At 44.6% G+C, this 22,829-nt stretch overlaps 1 protein-coding gene across 9 annotated transcripts in view; it reads left to right on the top strand.

Moving 5' to 3' along the window:
• The window catches only part of scrib (scribble planar cell polarity protein), a 108,127-nt gene that overhangs the window by 45,954 nt on the left and 39,344 nt on the right, over nt 1-22,829 (top strand). The gene's annotated exons all lie outside the window — the stretch shown is intronic.

The raw sequence follows: 22,829 nt of genomic DNA, 5'->3' as shown, positions 1-22,829 counted from the left end.
GCTGAAACATGAATGGCACGACAATGGGCTTCAAGTACTTGTCACGGTATCTATGCATTCAAATTGCAATCAGTAAAATGCAATTGTGTTTGTTGTCCATAGCTTATTCCTGCCCATACCGTAACCTTGGGGCACTCTGTTCATAACTTTGACATCAGAAATCCGCTCGCCCACACACCATACAAGCGGGCAGCCGTCTGCCTGGTACAGATGAAACAGGGATTCATCCGTGAAGAGCACACTTCTCCAGCGGCCATGAAAGATGAGCATTTGCTCACTGAATATGGGTTACGACGTCGAACTGTAGTCTGGTCAAGACCCTGGTGAGGACGACGAGCACGCAGATGATACAGGCTTTGGTTTTTCCATTTTATGTTTTGAGGTTGGACTTCAGCATGTATAGCACGTAGGGCGCACAGTTTGGTGTCACCTCGTTAGTCAGTATGTGTTACACCTGTGCTGGTTGCCATCTCATTAGTGGGAAGGAGTTTCACCTGCGTTGGCCCAGTGCTCCAGTTGTCTTGATAGATATGGAGATACCTTTAGTTGGATCTCCCTTTCTGATTTCCCTGTTTTTGTTTGCTCCACTTTTTGGTTTGCTTCCTAACTCATTTTATTTGACCTTTTATTTAACTAGGCAAGTCAGTTAAGAACAAATTCTTATTTTCAATGACGGCCTAGGAACAGTGGGTTAACTGCCTTGTTCAGGGGCAGAACGACAGGTTTTTACCTTGTCAGCTCGGTGATTCGATCTTGTAACCTTTCTGTTACAAGTCCAACGCTCTAACCACTAGGCTACCTGCCGGCCCAACGTTTGGGTTTTTCTTTTGTTTGTTCTTAGTGAGCAAATTTAGTGGGCACTCATGGTGGGTGTCTTTTAGGTCCTAGTTGTTGCTGCTATGCAACTTTCATGAGTGTCTTTTTAGAACCCCTCCTAAAACACCACCTGTTTTGGTGGTTGTCAGTGACTCTTTGTTAGTTCCCCCTTCTGTTTGAGTGACATTTTGGTTTTCTTGCTGGGGAAATGTAACACAGTTTCTGACAGTTTGTGCAGAAATTCTTTGGTTGTGCAAACCCACAGTTTCATCAGTTGCCCGGGTGGCTGGTCTCAGATGATCCCGCAGGTGAAAACGCCGGATGTGGAGGTCCTTGGCTGGTGTGGTTACAGGTGCTCTGCAGTTGAGGCCGGCTGGACGTACTGCCAAATTCTCTAAAACAACGTTGGCGGTGGGTTATGGTAGAGAAACTAACATTCAATTCTCTAGTAACAGCTCTGGTGGACATTCCTGCAGTCAGCGTGACAGTTGCACACTCCCTCAACTTGAGACATCTGTGGCGTTGTGTGACACAACTGCACATTTTAGTGGCCTTTTATTGTCCACAGCACAAGGTGCACCTGTGTAATGATCATGCTGTGTAATCAGCTTCTTGATATGCCACACCTGTCAGGTGGATGGATTATCCTGGCAAATGAGTTTTTCCCACTAACGTATGTAAACAAATTTGTGCACAACATTTTTAGAGAAACAAGTGTTTTGTGCATATGGAACATTTTGGGTATCTTTTATTTCAGCTCATGAAACATGGGATCAACACCTTTTTTATATTTAGAGTTTTAGATCTGTCAGTGTAGATACATGCAGCTTCTCTTCGGTCATTACTTGTTGCCCTAGAAGACTAAATAAAATAGCCTATGTCATACATCGATAGAATGAATGCTTCAATCTAGTTGACATGCGTAAAGTTTCCTTCATCTCACCTTCTCTAGCACAGCAAAGATGTTTAGGGACCGGGGAGAAAATACAATAACTAAACAGAATTTTCAATATTTCCTGTGCAAAATGTTCAAGTTACATCAAAGGTGCAAAATGCAGAAATCGCTCTGCAATCGCTGAAATAGTTAGGCTAATTTCAGTTTGACAAAACAAGCAATGTACTGCATAATGTACAGAATCATTGTACTATCTCGCTGTGAAATGTTTTCAATAACCAAAGATATTGTACACCAGCTTCAAAAACAGCTGAAAATACAACAAAGTAAAAGACGCAAGATCGAAACTTAAGAACGAAAAGCATAGAAATAGAGCACGTAGAACAGAACTACCTCTTAGACTTTCAATGCGTGACAGATCTATAACTACGTTTCTATGTGAATTTGGTTGGGTCGCCCAAAAAGTTACATATTGAAGCTTTAAGAGAATTAGAAGTTACGATTTCAGTTTTGCTTGAACGTATATTTTATGTGTTTGAAATGCCATCTTTTGTGATGCTGATAAAGATGGCACCTTTACAGACAGTCCCTAATTGCGCATTCATTCTCTCAAGATGCTGAAAGAAAGAAATTATATTTCCCCACTCCTGTTCCCGAGTAAAACTTTTACGTTTGGTGTATCATTTTACTGCAAGAACTGCTTAATTCTGCAGGAGTTAATATTGTATTGGGCTATGTGAGAGGTTATATGCCTGCGGTCAGTGTCCAGATTTCAGTTACTATTCTATTTAACCCGTCTGAACAGTACAGTTCCTTTGAGTGCCATATTTAAACCCCCTGTCTTGTGACTGGAATGTGCCTCAATCATCACCCATGAAATCTTCTCCAAACATTAGACTACTGTTCTGGCCCTCTTCTTTATTTTCATCTCTCCATTTTGCAGCTTTTCTCTTGAATTAAACTCTGACATTGTCCAGTTTGCCTCAGTGGGTCAACGTAAACTTTCTGCCCAAGTTCCCAAAAGCATTTGGCATGTATTTGTCACGTGTACAGTTACTGCGTAGGCCTTAGCTTTAGGGCCTAATGCCAGATAAAATTGAAAAAACCCTCAATTATAGCTCTTGTGTTCTGTCCACTCACTCACTGACCTCCCTCATTCATTCCTCGTGTGAGTGCGCAATTGGTGTTTTGGTGATAAGAAGTTATCATATTGGGTGGTCCAATGCAGGCTAGGTCTATAGGTGTGGCTAATCTGCAACAACCGCAATGTGCTACAGTGTTATTAATAAACAGGTAAAAAGGATCCCTGTCTTTATTGCTCATGTATTATCATGTCTAGCCACCGGTTATCAAATACGAGCTCATGTCATGTGTATTTGCATATACAACCAGTGTTGGTGTTTTCTATCTATGGCAACCAGATTTTGTCAATGTTACAGGAATGCCTTGAGGTGGCAGTTCTCCCCCATGCGGGTTTGAGTGCTCACTCGGTGTCATTTCCCTTTTCAAGACAATGCAGTGCTGAAATATTATACATTTGCTTGCATTGGTAGTGGAGGATTGTATCCCTGAAACAGATAGAGAAAGATGAAAGGAATATGCCTTGGAAGTCAAGACATCCACCTTGCTGCTGCTCATTTGAATTTGGCTAAAATGCAAATCTCTGTCCAAAGACTCATGTTACACAGGAAGTCCATCCATTGCGCGTGTGTGTGTGACTGTGTTTGTGATCATACAAATATATAATGAATTAGTGTGTGTGTGTGCGTGTCAGGGTTTCCGTTAGTCGGTAACCCATGAAATTTTCTCCAAACATTAGACTACTGTTCTGGCCCTCCCTTCTCTTTATTTTCATTTCTCCATTTTGCAGCTTTTCTCTTATTGAATAAAAAAATGAAAAACCGATAAACAAAATTGGTACTGGCCAATTGTCCAGGAGAAGGGTAAAAAAATCCCATTGCGATATAATGCTTTTTAGACTATTCATTGACGGAAATGGGTTTGACTGGTCATGCTCATCGGTCTTTGGGTATATTTGCATAATTTAGTGGAATTCAATTGGTGCGTGTGTATATTCCATAATGTATCTTATCACAAGCACAAAGCATACAGATAGAGCCTTCGAGCGGAAAATCTGTCAGACAGCGCTTTTATAAGCCCAATCATTGCGCAACAATTCCAAATGCAATTGTGTGTTAAAGGTTTTTGGGTCACGATTTGAAAAGAGCTTCTATTTTGTATTTCTCAACAGGTAATTGAAGCCAGCTTCCCATTCGCCATTCAAATACATAGGCAACGGAAGGCAGGCTTTTATCAGCGTGTCACACAACACCTTGCAATGAGCTGGAAGCAGTATGCATTTTTTTTGAAAACGTATAGCTACTTAATTCTTTGAAACCTGAAAGTTAAGTAAATATTATGATATAATATTATTAAATATTGCTTCGAAGTAGCCTAGGCAAAATCCGACCATATCCGTGAAGGCAATTATTTTATAAAGACTTCCATATGCCATTGGAACCAGTAGCCCATTTCTCTCGTGTTCTATTGGTTTTCTACTTTCTTTCATTGTCTGGTAGCCAAATGCACATTAGCGTGTAGCTTACTGCCTTGTGCGCATTGCTGCGCTAATCATTTTAATAAATGCTAGTTATCAACAGGTAAACGTTCTGATCTGTTGCATCAGATTCATTGCTTTTTAATGTTATTTTTTGTGTGTAGCCTAGAATTTGGGATCTATCTTCCCACAAATGTTTGGGCTATTTTCTCGACACGCTGACCAATAGAATAGGTCAACTTTTCTACTATATGGGGGGGATAGTAGATTGACAGTCTCATAGGCAGTGAGTCCTTGAAGCTAAGCAGAGGATCGTTAGTTTAAAAAAAGTTGTTGATTGTTTTAAATCACATTTAAATCCTGATATTTCAGGATTTTTTCTTATTTGCAAACATTTCTAAACTCATTTTACTTTTTTTCATTATGGGGTATTGTGTGTAGATTGAGGGAAAACATTTAAAAATCAATTTTAGAAATAAGGCTAACAAAATGTGGAAAAAGTGTAGGGGTGTGAATACTTTCGGTGCATTTTAAGGTAAATTATCTTTCCTAAACTTAACTCACTCGCTGCCTATGTTTGCCAGTTAGGCTCTACACCAGTTGTAAAGCGGATTAATGTGCTTCATTTTTTTGAAGTTATTTGGCCACTAGTTCTGATACCAACCTTATCAAAACATATAGGCCTATGGGCTAGGCTAGATGAGGTGAGGTACTATGTACGATTTAGAAAAAGCTGCACACAAGCTCATCAATCACAAGTGATGGGCTAATGTTGTCACCCATCAGACTATTCTTGATTAAATCTTGTCTATACACATACAAAATAATATACAGTACCAGTCAAAAGTTTGGACACTTACTCATTCCAGGGTTTTTCTTTATTTTTACTATTTTCTGCATTATTGAATAATAGTGAAGTCATCAGAACTATGAAATAACACACATGGAATCGGGTGATTGTGGAGGCCAGATTTTGATTTTCGATTTACATTTGCATTGCTGTCAGAGTGATTTATAGGGACAACGGAGTGCTGTGTACCAGGCAGTTAGCAAGTTTGGTAGGCTACAAATGACCATCAGCAGCATCAGAGCTTGGAGGAGCCTAGTTATGTTACTTAAACGGTCACATGGAATTTGACTGCGGTCATGGTTTGTGACTGCTGGTGTGGTGGTCAAACGGTCACCGTAACAACCCAAAGCACCACATAGAATTGAGGAGCAACAGAAAATAAGATTTTTGCCTCTGAAGACTGAGCTGCCTCATTAAACTGATGGAAAACGACACAGGACACATTTTCAATGTATTGGTATTTAGCCATGTTTCATCTATTGTTGGTCTGTGTAGCCACTGAATTATGGTAGTTGGAACTTGAGAGGAAAAACATATCACAAAATTCACCGCTGGCACAGCGGTGGCACAGCCTCTCACCCCAAGCGCTGCCTCTCACCCCAAGCGCTGCCTCTCACCCCAAGCGCTGCCTCTCACCCCAAGCGCTGCCTCTCACCCCAAGCGCTGCCTCTCACCCCAAGCGCTGCCTCTCACCCCAAGCGCTGCCTCTCACCCCAAGCGTTGCCTCTCACCCCAAGCGTTGCCTCAGTGAATGGTTCTTGCTATCTGGGATACTTTGGGCTGTTGTACCCCATTTGAAGTTTTACATTTAAAATGGTTAGGGTAAAGGTTAAGGCTTGGGTTTAGTGTAGATGTCCCAAGGGTCCCGGATAGCACTAACCCTCAGTGAACAGCATCAGGTACTCACACAGCTAGTTAGTTGGAACTTGTCATGGAAATGGGGGTGGCGAAATGTGTATTTGGACCTGTCCCTGAGAAGTGACAATGAACATCAAAATGTAGCTATGAAGAGCTACTTTGTAACCTGCTATGTTTTTTTTTGTCTCTGAAAACGTTTGAATAACGGCGCTAGAGGAATACCCTTCGCAAAGAGCAAATATAACACACCAGGTTTAGCTAGCTTCACTCAAGGGCTCTAACAAAACTTGCTTTACGTTTGTGCATAGCATCCATTGTTTGTCACGACACCCAACACCCTACCGTGTCACTTCACGTAACAGTTCTATATCCAGTGAACATTTTTGGTACTTTATTGAGCTGGCAAGCTTCTATCTACTCAGCACTCACCGTAGAAGCAGGAACAGTTAGTTCACAGTAATTCACTCTCCTCTAGACTCTGACTGGTGTGGTTGCATTCGGGGATAGTGTCCAGTCTCGCTGTAGCGCCAAGGCAAGATGGGCTTATAGCCATGTAAAGAGCACCCTCTTCAGGACAAATAATGAAATATGGCATTGTATGAAGCTAACATATGTAATTATTTTAATATGGTCATACCGAGTGTAATTTAGCTATATGATGTACAATTCTATTGGTATTCGCCCATAGAAAATCATTGAATCGATTGAACAGATTCATACATGGAAAAAGTCAAATTGTGTCTTGTGTCTGTCCTACATCTGAGAGAGATAATATTTTTTTGTTGTTGCCATATTTAACAGAAAATATTTGGCACTAAACTACTTCCATAAATGTTAAACTGATACTGGGCTACCTTCATACGAGTCTTGTTAGTAAAAATAAAAAGTGTTTTGTGAGAATCTCCCCTTTCCACAGCAGGGTCATTTTAGTGTGTAGCCCAAACTGTTCGGACGCTACAGACAGAAGTTGACAGATTGGTGGTACCGACTTCAGACGAGTCCCGAGATGCTTGTAGGGGTCGTAGAGCAAAACGGAGAACACCATTGTGTTTGTTAGTCATCTTAACATAAAGTGATCATATTAGTTTGTAGGCCCAATAGTTTGTAGGCCAAACCGTTTGGACGCTACAGACAAAGTCCGCACCCCCTTGGAAATCTAATTGACATAAATTCCCCATCCAAATATGTCTGTTTTCAGCTAGATACATCTGTCTTTTGCATGGGCTGCTACTCATTCCACCTCAGATGCGGAAGGCCACCATTGGCGGATGTGGTGCGTTGAGACGCAGCCTATGAAAAAGAACATCTCTAGCTTAAACAGATCGATTTCAAATCAAATTGATTTATAAAGCCCTACATCAGCTGAAATCTCAAAGTGCTGTACAGAAACCCAGCCTAAAACCCCAAACAGCAAGCAATGCAGGTGTAGAAGCAGAGTGGCTAGGAAAAACTCCCTAGAAAGGCCAGAACCTAGAGAGGAACCAGGCTATGAGGGGTGGCCAGTCCTCTTCTGGCTGTGCCAGCAGATGGATTTTGATGGGGCGCAACTCTAGGGGTTAAACGCTGATCCGTAAACAGCTATCAGGCTCTAGTCCAGTCCTCCCTCCCTACTTTGAATGGTCTCCTTTCTTCTCCTGCACTGGGACGGTTTTACTAACCAAAGCACTGATTTAGTCTCTGACTGAGTCCCAAATAGCACCTCCTTCCCTTTTTTATAGTGTACTTCCAGAGTCCTATAGTCTGTTTAAATGTGGTGCACTAAATAGGGAATAGGGTGCCGTTTGTGACGCATCCTCTGGAGGAATATCAGGCTGGATTACTTGGTTATTTTTAACCAACTGAAAAGCGCTCTGAGCACTGTCTCTGCCAGAGATGCTTTGGTGTACAAATCCACCGTTTGTATTCTGAGTCGGGCTTTAGTCAAGGCTTTATTTTTTAAATCTAGAATTTGTCAAATTATTTTGCAGCGTTTAAACTTCATCACACCTAAGGAATGTGTGACTGAGTTAGGCCTGTAAACAATACCAAACCGTAGCTCCCAAACCTTTTCGGGTTCTGTACCACCAACTGAATTTGGCTCTGAAGTACCCTCTTATGCATTTTACTAGTTGGCCTATGGCCTCATGGGTCTTCTCATGTACCCACTGTGGATAGGCCAAGTACCTCTGGTTGGGAATCACTGCCCTAGCTGACTGGATTTGTAAGGTGTAGTAATGGCTACAGGCTGGTTCAGACTCTGTCCTTTACTTTCTTCTCCATGACTATGACATCACAGGCAGGCCTCCCAGGCTTTGTGACGACTTCATCGGCTTTAGCCTTGATCACATGACGGGTCAAAGGGGCCCAGAGGATATATAAACTCGGGCCGGGCCGACATGTCAGGCACGCTGCTCAGTTTCCATCACAGCGGAAGGTCTCCCTCTTTCTCTACCGCATATAGTGCTGAGCATGAGGCTGGAATGGGACAGGGTACTTAACATGTTTGTTCTATACCGGGGTAATAATCTGCATGCATGTACAGCGTCAAATACCTACCGTAATGTGAACTTCTCATGGTTAGCAATTCTACGTACACCGCAAGTTCATTCTCTCCTGTTCTGTGATATGCTTGCGCCTCCCATTTAGCCAATTGGGATTTATTTTTATTTTTAGACCTTGTGGTATTTTATCTGCCTAAACGCTGTGAGATAAGACTTGAGGAAACCTCCAGCCACTGCTGAAGTGTACTGTGAGGTTGACTGGTTTTAGATGTAGTTAGAAGTTGTGTGTGTTTGTGGAAGGAGACGCATGGTTGCTGTGACGTCAGTGTGTGATAAGGGCCTACATGGCACCCAAATTTTTATATATTTTTTATTCCCCCCCTTTATTTAGTGCACTACTGCTGACTAGGGTCCATAGAGCTCTGGTCAAAAGTGGGGCAGGGAATTGCCATTGTTTTTGTAAATTCTTATCAATGTGTCAAGTAATTATCTTTTTGTTTTCTCATGATTTGGTTGAGTCTAATTGTGTTGCTGTCTTGCGGCTCTGTGGGGTCTGTTTGTGAACAGAGCCCCAGGACCAGCTTGCTTAGGGGACTCTTCTCCAGGTTTGGGAATTGCTTCCTTTTAGGTTGTAGAATTTAACAGCTCTTTTTCTGGATTTTGATAATTAGCAGTTATCTGCCTAATTCTGCTCTGCATGCATTATTTGGTGTTTTGCATTGTACACAGAGGATATTTTTGCAGAATTCTACATGCAGAGTCTCAATTTAGTGTTTGTCCCATTTTGTGTTTTCTTGGTTGGTGAGCAGACCACAGACCTCACAACCAATAAAGGGCAATGGGTTCTGTAACTGATTCAAATATTTTTAGCCAGATCCTAATTGGTATGTCGAATTTTATGTTCCTTTTGATGGCACAGAAGGCCCTTCTTGCCTTGTCTCTCAGCTTGTTCACAGCTTTGATGAAGTTACCTGTGGCGCTGATGTTTTGGCCGAGGTATGTATGTATGTATGTATGTATGTATAGATTTTTTGTCAGGGCCCAGGTCTGGCTGAATCTGTGCAGAAGGTCTAGGTGCTGCTGTAGGCCCTCCTTGGTTGGTGACAGAAGCACCAGATCATCAGCAAACATTAGGTATTTGACTTGAGATTCTATTAGGGTGAGGCCGGGTGCTGCGGACTGTTCTAGTGCCCTCGCCAGTATGTATGTTGAAGAGGGTGGGGCTTAAGCTGCATCCTTGTCTCACCCCATGGCCCTATGGAAAGAAATGTGTTTTTTTCTCCACACACCGCCTGCTCCATCTGTCTGCTCGCTCCCGTCCCACCAGCACCTCCACAGCTGCAGCAATAGAACGCCAACCTCTCCCTTGCGCAGCAGTGCTCAAAAAATACTTTGTCAGATATCCAGATATTCAAAATACAAAAATTCATGATAGTATTTCAATAGTGAAATTACTTCAAACCCCTACCCGTAGTCCAAAATAATATTGCGATATTTAACAGAAGTGCACTATATAGTGCAGGGGTATTACGCTCTTACCCTACGAGGTCTGGAGCCTACTGGTTTTCTGTTCTAGCTGATATTTAATTGCACCCACCTGGTGCCCCAGGTCTAAATCAGTCCCTGATTAGAGGGGAATAATGAAAAAATGCAGTGCAACTGGCTGTGAGGTCCATAGTTGAGTTAGGGGCTGGCTGTTAGGGGCCTAGGGGATAGGGTGCCAACTGGGACTCAAAGGTAATAAAGGCAGAGTGAGTGCACTCAGGCCTCAGCGATGTGGTGTAATGGAGCGACTCACTGGGTTTGGCCGTGGAGAGGAGGGGTTCTGTGACAGGGATGCAGCACCCCATGTTTTCTCCACCTGTTCTCACTCAGTCTGGTTGATTGACGGTCTTTCTGTAGGAGTCCACCATAGCATTTTTAACCATACTCTTACCAAAGTATCAACAACTCTTTACTGTTCGCTGTTACTTGTCGTTTACTTAGTAGCCGGCAGTTACCAGCTGCTAAAACCACTATAGAGCATTCTATGTGAATTATTGTAGCAATTGGGTCCTTAACTGCCTTAGACATCTTGGGTTGACCTATACAGACATTTTAAACAAGATTGCATATGAAAAGGAGAGTTTTAGACATTTGGTAAAACTGAGTTACATTATTCAGTAATATTCACAGACTAGCTGCTAGCAAAGGGGGGAGAGTTGCTCTTAGGCTTTATGATGCGCGGCTAACCTGATTTAGGTTTGGTTCACAAAACTGTCATATACTAGTCTTTGAGTCTCTAGACCATGCAGTATACTATTACTGTACTCTGAGGGTAATGTGAAGCATTTCCTCTCTGTGCTGTACTCTTAAGGCCGTGTCCTATTCCCTATATAGTGCACAACTTTTGATCAGAGCGCTATTGGGCCCTGTTCAAAAGTAGTGCACTAGTAGGGAATGGGGTGCCATTAGAGACGCAGCCTGAGTGTTGTTCTTCCAGTCTGAACCTGGTTCCTGAATAGCAGTGCGCTCTTCCTGAGGAGCCCGAGACCAGAGCGTCTTGTTTCCTCACACAGCCACTCCTAGCATCCGTGTGTGTCAGACAAACGGGACCTGGAGGCAGCCCCACAGCATAGGCCTGCCCTGCGCTCCTCCGCTCCTGACTCATCACTAAAGGGGGAAAGATGGACGACACGTTACAGTGCGGCAATCTCCAGAGTGTGTTGGGAGCCTGTTAAGTGTGTGTGTTTACACAGGATATGTATTTATTTATGTACAAAGCATATTAGTGTGTGCGTTACAGTGTATAAACTATTGTCAGTGGAATGTGGCTGTGTGAGTGCCTGCACTTATCGCTCTTTTGTATAAATAGCATTTTGTGTGTATGTGTAACCTGATCCTCTGGGTAGAGAGGGGGACACAGTGAGACATGGGGGGCTGTCAGCTGGGGTCTGTTGGCAGCAGTACAGGAGAGGACACTGCCCTGCAAAGCCTGGTTGTTTTATCAAAGATCAACACACATACGTACGGAGAGGGACAAAACATGCTGTTCCTTTCTGAGGGCCCGTGGCCTGCATGAGGCCTAGCAGGGGAAACCTAGAATGCGTCCCATATGGTACGCTATTCCCTATATAGTGCACTACTTTTGACCAGAGCCCTGTGGACCCTGCTCCAAAATAGTGCACTGAATAGGGTGCCGCTTGGGGAACACCATTAGGCCACAGCAGCCGGGATTGGCTGGTCCGAGCTCTGAGCTGATCACCATATCATCTCCCGCTCAGCGAGCGAGTAACACAATAGGCTCATCATAGAGCCCCTTTGAAAACAACACCATCAGACCAGCGGTGACGACTCCCGACCAAAAATCAAGACCCATCTCATTGCTTAGTTTGTCCTAATCAATTGCTAATATACCATGTCCCAAATGGCGCGTGATGCCATAATCAAAGGTAGTGCGGTACAAAGGAGCTATTGCCATTTGAGGACGCCACAAAGGCTAGTTCATGTAGACTTTTTATGCTGTATCAGGAGAGGGCAGAGACCAGGGTCCTTTTCACTAGGAACAGACGAACCAAAACAGAGGTGGACAACCTGAACGTGTCCAATAAGAAACGCTTGTTTTCGTTTAGGTTGCTAAACTTTTTGCTACGGTGTGCGATAATGAATAGGACCCAGCTCAGCACCTATCCAGTGTGATGGCTCCCTAGAATAGCACAGCACAGTGAGCATTACAGCCAGGTTTGCTCTGTCAGCTTTGCCCAGACCAGTCCAATGACCTTACCACTGTCAACCCTCAGCCTAGAAATCCACTGTAGTTTGGGCTGAATATGCTTCAGTTTAGCTGACCTGTCACGTTCTGTCTTAAATCATGCATCTAAACAGAACAATTTCAACAATCTCAAGTTTACCGGCACGGATTGAAACAGGGTGTTCCCCTTTTCCCTGTTATCTGTAGTGTGTCTGTCCCCTGCATTCACAAAGTGCTGCTGACTGTTGTACTCTTCTCTGGGTTGTGTTGATTCGTGACTGGGTGACTTAGCAAAGTGACTTATGGGACAGGTGCTAGCCAGAGGGCAGTCACAGCCTGTCGGGCCACCCTAACCACACCCAGGCAGGCAGCTCTCTGTGTGGCCCAGCTAGCTAACCACTGCAGGTGAACTGGAAGTGTTTAGGAGGAGTTAGGAGTTGTGTGTGGACTACTGACTACTTACATATGCTGTACTGGAAGCCACACAGTGACAGTACACACCAACACAAACTGTACACACGATTGTGTGCCGAGTAGAGGGGCTAATGTGATTTATACATGCTCTATTAAAGTAAATGCATAGAACAGGCCATTACCAGTTTGTTTATGGACCCATGTGCACAGTAGATTGTGTGTGAGATATAGAGATGTATATACCTGCACTCCTAAGTGACACACGGGGTGTGTGGGAGATTTGAGGTTTGAGGAAGTGGAACGGTTAGGTTAATAGAGGTGAGGTCACTAGCATGCCAGACTGAACCACTCAACACTGTCAACAGGCGAGGGCTTTCGCCTCGGGCTGAACCGTTAAGCACAGACCAAGAGGGGGTATCCACCTCACGGAGCACAGACGTGTTACTGGGGCCCGCATCCATAAAGCGTCTCGGTATGTGTTGTGATCATGAATGAATAAACATGCATCTTGTGGTCAGTCAGGGTTAGTGTTAAACTCACGAGAAAGGCATTTCAACGTACTTGTGCATGTGATGTTAAAAACTTGAAACTTGTAAAATGACTCTCCTGTGGGAACGCCATTGTTTCTCTCCATTGTTTCTCTTCTCTTCCTCATTAATAATCCACCATTTCTCTTTCTCCCTCTCTGCTCTCTCCCACTCCCCCCCCCCTTCCTTCTCCTGTCTATCCCTCTCCTCTTCTGAGTCATTCCTGCTTTTTGTCTTCATTGCTGTCTTTCAAGTCCCCCCCCCCCCCCCCAACCCTCCATTTCCAGACCATTCTTTCCCCCCTCTCTGAATAATGGCGGAAACCCCCATCTTAGCCAGTGGGAGGGGAGACGAGTCGGCCGACCTGTGACGGACAGCTTTGTATGGGGCTGGCCGCTCGGCCGCTCACCCTTTGTTCCCATGCCAAGTAAAATGGAGGGAAAGGAGAGCGAGGTGGAGGAGTGAGGGGAAAGGAGGAGGGGTGGTGGATGGGTAGGGGCTTCATTCATGTGTTGAGCTGGGGCTTTTGGTTTTCAGTCCCCGTGGAGCGAGAGGGGAGGGGCAGACGACGACCCTGTTGTAACAGCACAACAGTGGAACTATTTAACTCACCGGTTCTCCACCAGCATGCTACAGGCAGGGCTTGGAAATAACTAGTTTATTATATACGGCAGGGAGATGGGGGTGGGGGCCACAAAAAAACTGAACTCATGAGGGCCCGCAGTGGCTTGTAGGTCTGCGTACCCACATACATCTTAGCAGCCTCCCTGATGACAGCGAAGAGCGAAATCAGTTTTAAAGTTCATTTCATGCAATTCTACACATTTTGCCATAGGGTGGAGGCAAATGTTTGCTGTTTTTAATATATTAACTGATGATCTATGGGCCCCACCCCGGTTGGTAATTCAACCATGCTTTACTAACTTACCAATCTAAAAAAAAAAAATAGCTGACATGGGCTAATTGAGTAACTGCACAACCAAATTTTTTAATTGTACCTTGTGTATTCCATTATTCTAACTCTGAACTATAAGTTGAGGCCCCGACTGAGTTCCAAAGTAAATTGTGAAATTGGTCCGCGGGCCTACAAAAGGGAGGCCTATGCCCATCCCTATGCCCATTCTTTTGACCAATGGGTAAAAAGTAAATTGTGTAGATGGTCCCAACCTCCCATCTCTATCATAATCTGTTCAAAAGTTTTCACCCGTGTAGGATGGCCAAAATTAGGGTGACAGTTCAATGGAGGCCTAAGGAAAAAGTGGTAAAAAATGAGGAACATGGCTTTGTCAGCTAGGTTGGATGCTGTGCGAGAATTAAGGCTAACTGACAGGCTCACCGTTGAACTCATCTTCTTGAGTCTGATTTTGAGACGTAGTATTTTTACATTTAATTCAGCTCGTGTCATGCAAATTTTAGCTATTTACGACCCGAGGAAACAACTTTACAGATGACCATCGTAAAATCCTCAAGTCGCTGTGAGAAAGCAGCACCGCTCTGTCAAGAGCTTGGTGCTTATTATCGGATGTATTAGGTTACAAAATCCAACTTTTTGGATATAATGCTAATGAATGTGTTAGAGAAAGAAACCACTGAACAATTCAGAACATGAAGAATCATATTTGTCTTGGTAAAATGTATTTTTATAACTTAAGGAAGTTAAATTTCATCACAAGTGTGTTTTCACCCACTCTGGGCAGAGTTGGGTAGACATTAGGGGTGTTAACTGTACACGAACGGGGACCTCTGTTTTGGTCCGCACTGTGAACCCGAATGAATACATAAAAAAGTTAACACTAGGCCTATATAGCCTATGCTGAGTTGTATGCCTTTGCCTCATGTAAATCTGAGCTGAAGAACATTGTAGGCTATTCCGTTAAAACTATTAGTGCCTAGGTGCACGTTGTAATCAAAATTCTAATCATAACTGGGGCATTTCAAACTATCCTTTGTGAGGTGCAGCCTGGAACTAGTTCTGTACGACGACGAGTAGTGGGGTTGATAAACCAGAATTGGAGGATCCTCCATCGTTTAAATCTCCAGTTTGGGAACATTTTGGTTTCACAGTGGATTAGGCTCTGACAGTAGGGTTGTGGATAAAACGTAAACGGTTATGTCGCCACTGCTCAACGAGAGTAGCCTATGAAGAGTGGCACGTGTAGCTTGTTGTCGGCAAGTCACAAGTCATCAACGTGGCACTACAGTCATAGAGCCTACGTGTGTGGCAAAGCAAGATTATCTAATTTAATGGGAGATGGAATTAAAAGTTAAATGAAAAGGATATGCTACAACGACCAGGAGCCTACAGCTACTTAATAATCTGAATGGAGGTATTGTAACTGTAAGATAAGAAAGCGCATGCCGCCTCAATTAGCCTAAGTTACCTTAGCTAGCTAAGATAGCTAGCTTAGCTAGATGGGTACTATATGATGGGTACTATATAATCATATTAAATAACCTAGCTATGACAAACTAGAAGTTAGTATACTAGCTCGAGTTGGCTTGGTATGGTTGGTTGCTGTCTCTCTCCCTGCTCCCTGTGTTACTTGCTCACAGTACACACACCGCATGGCCCCTCCTACGCCTGCTAGAGCGTCTCTCGCTTTATCAGCTCTGGTTAATAAAGTAGCTTACAAATGAACTTTTCTGCTGCTTCCCTCACAAATCTTTGGACCTGTGAAGACCTCTACAACAACCATCCCTGTCACAATAGACAACGCCAAGAACATTGTGAATGCTGTCACAGAAGCTGGACTTAGGCCGCTTTTTTAGTTTTGCATCTTTTGCCAAATAAACTGTTGACATTTTCTTTTTCCCTCAAGTGTGACCCCAAAACCGCAACACGTACCGAACCGTTGGTTTGGTGAACCTTTACACCCCTACTGGACACCCTATATTATATTATGGATTACATGAATCGACTTAATTGAAGTCAAACGCATGATTGAGATATTGGACAGGAGAGCGGGGACACAAGATCTGCATCCCAAATGGTATCCTTTTCCTTTTGTTGTGCAATACTTTTCAAACGTAGTGCACTATGTAGGGATTTGGATATGCCATTTGGGATGCACACATGCATTCACATGCCAGTATCAGAAGGAACCTCAACAGGTTTGTTTGTTTCTCTACTCCTTCTCTTTCCCCAGTTAGCACCATTCTAGTAGTACTGGAAGGAAACCAGCAGTACAGTAGTGTTTATACCGCAACAGACTGCACTTGTGCTATGTATAGAATAATATGAGTGTTGTCATGACATGAGGCCTCCTATTCAAGTGACTGGCCAAGTTACTCCCTCAACCAAATCCTCCCAGAGCTGCTCTTCTCTTCTCTCCAGCCGGGGTCCTGAAAGAGGAGGCCATCACAAAAGCATTTGTTCCCCATGACTCTCTCCCTCCAGTCCCCTTCCCCCCTTTTCAGCCCCTCACCCCCAGCTGTGTGTGTAGAGCTAGGATGTGATCAGTAGAGTGGTGGAGTAGTGTTTGTCACTGGATTAACTAGGAGACGGAGGAGAATGACTACAATAGACCACACTGCCCAGTGTGGCTTCCACTCAAATCAAATTGTATTTGTCACATGCGCCGAATACAACAGGTGTAGGAGACCTTACCGTGAAATGCTTACTTACAAGCCCTTAACAAACATTGCAGTTCAAGAAATAGTTCAAATATTCACTAAATGAACTACAGTAAAAAAATAAATAATAATAATTCATCTAAAAGTAAAACAAGATAATTACATAATAACGAGGCTATATACAGGGGATACCACAACCGAGTCAATGTGTGGGGGTACAGGTTAGTCGGTAATTTGTAAAGTGACTATGCATAGATGATAAACAGTGTGCAGCAGCAATGTGAAAACAAAGGGGTAGATCAATGTAAATATTCTGGTTGTCAATTTGATTAATTGTTCAGCAGTCTTATGGCTTGGGGGTAGAAGTTGTTAAGGAGCCTTTTGGTCCTGGTCTTGGCGCTCCGGTACCGCTTGCCGTGCAGTAGCAGAGAGAACAGACTATGACTTGGGTCATCATTTTTTGGGGGGACTTCCTCTGACACCGCCTAGTATATAGGTCCTGGATGTTAGGTATCTTGGTCCTAGTGATGTGCTGGGCCATACGCACTACCCTCTGTAGCGCCTTACGGTCAGATGCCGAGCAGTTGCCATACCAGGCGGTGATGCAACAGGTCAGGATGCTCTCGATGGTGCAGCTGTAGAACTTTTTGAGAATCTGAGGACCCATGCCAAATCTTTTCAGTCTCCTGAGGGGGAAAATGTGTTGTAATGCTTCTTCACAACTGTCTTGGTGTGTTTGGATCATGATAGTTTAGTGCTGTGGACACCAAGGCACTTGAAACTCTCGACCACTCCACTTCAGCCCCGTCGATTAATTGGGGCCTGTTCGGTCCTCCTTTTCCTGTAGTCCACGATCAGTTCCTTTGTCTTGATCACATTGAGGGAGAGGTTGTTGTCCTGGCACCACACTGCCAGGTCTCTGACCTCCTCCCTGTAGACTGTCTCGTCTTTGTCGGTGATCAGGCCTACCACCGTTGTCATCGTTAAACTTAATGATGGTGTTGGAGTTGTACTTGGCCACACAGTCATGGGTGAACAGGAAGTACAGGAGGGACTAAGCACGCACCTCTGAGGGGCCCCGGTGTTGAGGATCAGCGTGGCAGATGTGTTGAGGCCTACCCGTACCACTCCCTGATGAAAAAGAAGAGGTTGAGAAACGGAGAGGAAAATAAAGAGGGGAAGGGATTGAGAGGGATAATATCAATGCTATGTAATTCCACTTCCTCCTTCCTCCCCGTAGCCAGCTTGGAAATGTGTGTACAGTAGTCCCATTGATCAGATGGTTGAGCGCTTAGTTAATTCAGGCCAGAAAGGCAATCTCAGCCCATGTTGAAGAAACTCTACTTGAACTGTGCCTCACTGATTTGGTCAGTGTTTCTGCCAAAGAGATTAACCTATCAATCTCTCTGGTTTTTCCACTCAAAATTATGTTGATTGCTTGTCTGGGCTCAACGGTGACTTAGGGTTTTTCTAGATTCATAACTTTAGGCCAACAACAGGATACTACAGAACAGCAGACCTGTCTGGGTTTTTCATTAGCCTTTTGCACATTACGTGTGTGTGTGATAGTTTGATTGGAGAGCCGCTCGAGGCTAAATGGAGTCACTTGACTAGAACACTGAAGCCTCTGTCTGTCCCATGGCGCCTCAGCTCAGCAACGCACCTTTACTCAACACACATACCCCTCTCACTCTTACTGTATGTCCCTGTACCCCTCTCTTCCCCCTGTTAGTTGTGGTTCACTTTCGGTCAGGGCTGTATAAGGCAAAGTCTGGGGTATACCCCTTGTGTCTGGGGTGTATTCACCAGGAAGCAAACGTACCACAACGGGGAGGGACTACCTGAATTTGTCCAATAAGAAACTCCTGTTTCTGTTGCAAAACATTGCTACGGTGAGCACAAATGAATACATTCCAGGTGTGGGCTTTCTTCTCATGGGCTCCCAAGTAACCTCACCGCTAACTTGTGCTTGGAAATGGCCGTGATCATCAACATACTGACATTTATATATGTGTGTGTATATGTATATATATGTGTATGTCTATGTGTGTATACACACACGTCCGCTGCACTGTAGGTTACGGGCCTTGCGGTCTCAGGACACACACAAACACACACGCGCTCATTTCTCCCAGTGGATTTACTGCTCTATTCCAGCACACACAAACACCACTAAAACCAAACATGAACCAACGCTCGTATACATAAACACGCAAATATGCACATTAAGTTCTCCTTCCTCACCTACAGTAGCTACTATCTAGCCTAACCACCCTTAATAAGCCTCTGTAAACCGTACAAGCTGTGTGTATACTGGCAGGTAAATAATTGCTCATGCAGCTCGGAAAATTATGTCAATCTACAGTAGGAAAACCCTGGCGAAGTACGCTCCACAAGTTCAAATGAAATCTGCTGTTTTATGGCTGCCTTCAAGGAATAACACCATCTCTGAGAGAAAGGAGACTCTCTCTCTCTCCCACACTCACACACCTTAACCCTGAGAGGGGTGTAGATAAGCCAAGACAGGCTGCAGCTGTGTTTTTGGGGAGGTGCAGATGGGACCCTCCCAGAGCCCAGTGCTACTTGTCACTCCTCTCTCTCTCTCCCACACACACACACACACTGCTCCTGTGGGGTGCTCTCGTATACATCATCCAAGCAATTCTCTGTCATCGGCCTCATGGGTGGCCAGGTCTCACTGACTGACTCCACAATGAGTTGAAGTCAGGCTACACCTGCAGTAATCTAGTAACATGGTTGGCTTGGTACAGTCAGTGGCATGTCAACATCAGTCGCATCATTCATCCAATGTTTGAGAGCTTTTTCATTGGACTGACGTGAGACTAATCTAGGCCTACCTAGGGCTGTTGTGGGGACCGTATTAGAGGTCGACCGATTAATCGGAATGACCGATTTAATTAGGGCCGATTTTCAAGTTTCCATAACAATCGGAAATTTGGCCGATTTTATAAAAATATATATATATTTTTTTTAATATATATTTATCACCTTTATTTAACTAGGCAAGTCAGTTAAGAACACATTCTTATTTTCAATGACGGCTTAGGAACGGTGGGTTAACTGCCTTGTTCAGGGGCAGAACGACAGATATTTACCTTGTCAGCTCGGGGATTCAATCTTGCAACCTTACAGTTAACTAGTCCAACGCTCTAACCACCTGCTTTACATTGCACTCCACGAGGAGCCTGCCTGTTACGCGAATGCAGTAAGAAGCCAAGGTAAGTTGCTAGCTAGCATTAAACTTATCTTGTAAAAAAACAATCATTCCTAATCACTAGTTAACTACACATGGTTGATGATATTGCTAGTTTATCTAGCGTGTCCTGCGTTGCATATAATCGATGCGGTGCGCATTCTCGAAAAAGGACTGTCGTTGCTCCAACGTGTACCTAACCATAAACATCAATGCCTTTCTTAAAATCAATACATAGAAGTATATACACTGCTCAAAAAAATAAAGGGAACACTTAAACAACACAATGTAACTCCAAGTCAATCACACTTCTGTGAAATCAAACTGTCCACTTAGGAAGCAACACTGATTGACAATACATTTCACATGCTGTTGTGCAAATGGAATAGACAACAGGTGGAAATTATAGGCAATTAGCAAGACACCCCCAATAAAGGAGTGATTCTGCAGGTGGTGACCACAGACCACTTCTCAGTTCCTATGCTTCCTGGCTGATGTTTTGGTCACTTTTGAATGCTGGCGGTGCTCTCACTCTAGTGGTAGCATGAGACGGAGTCTACAACCCACACAAGTGGCTCAGGTAGTGCAGCTCATCCAGGATGGCACATCAATGCGAGCTGTGGCAAGAAGGTTTGCTGTGTCTGTCAGTGTAGTGTCCAGAGCATGGAGGCGCTACCAGGAGACAGGCCAGTACATCAGGAGACGTGGAGGAGGCCGTAGGAGGGCAACAATCCAGCAGCAGGACCGCTACCTCCGCCTTTGTGCAAGGAGGAGCACTGCCAGAGCCCTGCAAAATGACCTCCAGCAGGCCACAAATGTGCATGTGTCTGCTCAAACGGTCAGAAACAGACTCCATGAGGGTGGTATGAGGGCCCGACGTCCACAGGTGGGGGTTGTGCTTACAGCCCAACACCGTGCAGGACATTTGGCATTTGCCAGAGAACACCAAGATTGGCAAATTCGCCGCTGGCGCCCTGTGCTCTTCACAGATGAAAGCAGGTTCACACTGAGCACATGAGCACATGTGACAGACGTGACAGAGTCTGGAGACGCCGTGGAGAACGTTCTGCTGCCTGCAACATCCTCCAGCATGACCGGTTTGGCGGTGGGTCAGTCATGGTGTGGGGTGGCATTTCTTTGTGGGGCCGCACAGCCCTCCATGTGCTCGCCAGAGGTAGCCTGACTGCCATTAGGTACCGAGATGAGATCCTCAGACCCCTTGTGAGACCATATGCTGACACATGCACATTTGTGGCCTGCTGGAGGTCATTTTGCAGGGCTCTGGCAGTGCTCCTCCTTGCACAAAGGCGGAGGTAGCGGTCCTGCTGCTGGGTTGTTGCCCTCCTACGGCCTCCTCCACGTCTCCTGGTGTACTGGCCTGTCTCCTGGTAGCGCCTCCATGCTCTGGACACTACGCTGACAGACACAGCAAACCTTCTTGCCACAGCTCACATTGATGTGCCATCCTGGATGAGCTGCACTACCTGAGCCACTTGTGTGGGTTGTAGACTCCCTCTCATGCTACCACTAGAGTGAAAGCACCGCCAGCATTCAAAAGTGACCAAAACATCAGCCAGGAAGCATAGGAACTGAGAAGTGGTCTGTGGTCACCACCTGCAGAACCACTCCTTTATTGGGGGTGTCTTGCTAATTGCCTATAATTTCCACCTTTTGTCTATTCCATTTGCACAACAGCATGTGACATTTATTGTCAATCAGTGTTGCTTCCTAAGTGGACAGTTTGATTTCACAGAAGTGTGATTGACTTGGAGTTACATTGTGTTGTTTAAGTGTTCCCTTTATTTTTTTGAGCAGTGTACATTGGCATGGTCTCGCATGGAGGAGTCTTTCCCCTTAACTGTTTTGGTGTCTCCTGTTGTCCTGACTCATGTGGTTGATATGGGAACCGTTGAACAAATGTGTCTGTCTCTGTGTCCATGAACTTAGTTGACTCCTGTTGAACGTCTGTCTGTTGGTTGGCAGAATACGAAGGTGTGTGTGCGTGCTCTCCCATGGCTCTAGAGTAAACTGTTATGCCAGGAGCGGGTGGCTGCTCTCTCTGGGCCTGTCTTCCATCTGGGCCCGAGCTGCAGTTCACATGGTCCCCTGGCTCTTATTTCCTCTTCCGGTCACCTGATGCCTTTCACCTGCCAGAGCCACCGTACGCCACCCACAACAGCTCTCCCTGCCAGCTGCCAGACCTGGCCCTGCCACACGCATGCACACACTCACTCCTACTCACTCTCTCGTGCGCGCACACACTCTCCATCACGTGCACACACTCCTTGGTGAGAGAGTGCAGCTCACCACCCGGTACCAACCAAATAGAATATATTCTAACTAAGAGAACAGGAAGTATTCTTCCCTCTGGCAGTTTAATTTTAGAGCTGTTTTCTAGCATGTCATATTGTTTGCATCCCAAATGGCACCCTATTCCCTACATAGTGGACTACTTTCGTCCAGAGCCCTATGAAGTAGTCCACTATGTAGGGAATAGCATGCCATTTGAGATGCAGATATTGTCTACACTCCATTGCTGCCTGTCGGCCAGAAACTCTACAACACGAAGCACAAAGGGAGGCCTCAATTCACTCAATCGATATGCCTAAGAACGTTTATGCAACTTCCCCTAGAGACAGGAGTATTGCAGTGGAATTGTGAAACATCTTGATTGGTGGGAACCAGTGAGCAATTTCCAAGATTTTCACGTTAATCATGTCAAACACATAAACCGATGCCTTTCACTCAAGGGAATCCAATATGTCACATTAAGTTGAGTGTATCAAAGTAGATGTTTGGTTCAGGCTCCATGTCTTCTGGTGACTTGGAATGGTATTCTGATTCAGAATCATGGATGTCTGAGTTCCTTCACATTGTTTGATTGCAATGATGCCCTCATTGCCCAGGCAGACACT

Source organism: Salvelinus namaycush, chromosome 7, assembly GCF_016432855.1.
Source record: "Salvelinus namaycush isolate Seneca chromosome 7, SaNama_1.0, whole genome shotgun sequence".
NCBI lineage: Eukaryota > Metazoa > Chordata > Actinopteri > Salmoniformes > Salmonidae > Salvelinus > Salvelinus namaycush.
The sequence above is the reverse complement of the archived record's forward strand: the minus strand, read 5'-3'. Positions and strand labels throughout refer to the sequence as shown.